The 1,439-nt window shown below is 46.8% G+C and overlaps 1 pseudogene across 1 annotated transcript; it reads left to right on the top strand.

Moving 5' to 3' along the window:
* Positions 1-428: 428 nt before the first annotated feature.
* LOC311603371 (small integral membrane protein 19-like) lies at positions 429-1,126 on the top strand (annotated as a pseudogene). Its single transcript has one exon. The product of its transcript is annotated as a small integral membrane protein 19-like (transcript).
* Positions 1,127-1,439: the final 313 nt, after the last annotated feature.

Genomic DNA, 1,439 nt, shown 5'->3' with positions numbered 1-1,439 from the left:
AGATAAAAGTCAGCCAGGATAAAAGATCAGGGCCAGAGGCCTACTGTGAGCAGGTGGAGCCTTCTGGGTGCTCCAGTGTTTATCAACTTGCTTTGTTGACCTCTCAGTGACTTCTGGCAGTGTGACTGTGAAATCCACTTCCTGTGAGGCCTTTGCCGGTCTGCTGGCCTCTCTGCTTCTCATTTCCTCTGGTTCCTTTTGTTTCCAGTGTCTCCCATAGAGCAGGCACTTCAGCAATTGTATATACATATACACACACACACATATTTGTGTGTGTGTATACTATATATATTGTGTGTGTATGCATATGGCTGACATCAGATATGTCTTCATTTATCACTCACCACCTTATTAAAAAAAAAAAAGGGGGGGGGGACCTGGTGTGGGACTCCGCCGTCTTCCCAGGCTTCTCTGCGGGCCAAGGACCGGGTGGCTGCCTAGTCACCGTTGGGAATGTGGACCGCCTGGTGGGGGAGGACTGTCCTATCCCATGGCTGGAAGTTATGGTGTGATGGATGATGACGGCTCTATTGATTACACAGTCCATGAAGCCTGGAACGACGGCCATCAATGTTTACTTGATAGTGATCCTTGTTAGCTTTGGCCTCTTCGTGTATGCCAAGAGGAATAAAAGGAAAACTATGAGAATATTTAGTGTGCCACCTCCAGAAGAAACCTTGTCAGAGCCCAATTTTTATGACACAATGAGCAAAATTCGCTTAAGACAGCAATTGGAAATGCATTCGATTTCAAGAAAGTATGAGTATCAGCAGCCGCAGAGCCAAGCTGACAGTGTGCAGCTCTCTCTGGAGTGAAACGCCAAACTGAGTGACGGACATGATGAGGAAGCAAGATGGCAGCAAGCCCCTCACCCCTGCACTAAATCCTGAACCTGCCAGATAAAGTCACCCTACCCCTGTCCCTCCTCCTCCTCCGCTCTCTTTTGCTGCTTCTTCTAGGACTTGCTGCCTAAGTACAAAAACCCTTAGAAGGCAGATGCTTTGTGACTAGAGACGTGCCTTCCCTTTGGAGGATCTTTGGTGTCTTCAGGATATAGGGAAAAATACAAGCATGTCTTTGGAAGCAAGAGTCCCAGAGTTAATATCACGTTGGAATATTTTTACACAGTTAAAGGACAAAAAAAAAAGGTTTATTTATTTATTTTTCGTTTTTTTGAGACAAGGTTTCTCTGTGTAGCCTTGGCTGTCCTGGACTCGCTTTGTAGACCAGGCTGCCCTGGAACTCACAGAGATCTGCCTGCCTCCACCCTCCCAGAGTACTGGGATTACAGGTATGCACACTTCCCCCACACCAGGCTCCCAGCTGAGATTTACTTATTTTTATTTTATGAATGTGAGTGTTTTGCTTGTGTGCGTATCTACGCATACATACACACACCTGCCTCATGTGCACGCCTGGTACCCTCAAAGGCTTCTGAG

The sequence above is a fragment of the Acomys minous genome (assembly GCF_964271855.1).
Source record: "Acomys minous genome assembly, chromosome: 8".
NCBI classification, from domain to species: domain Eukaryota; kingdom Metazoa; phylum Chordata; class Mammalia; order Rodentia; family Muridae; genus Acomys; species Acomys minous.
Note: the sequence above shows the minus strand (reverse complement) of the source record. Positions and strands in the feature narration are given on the sequence as shown.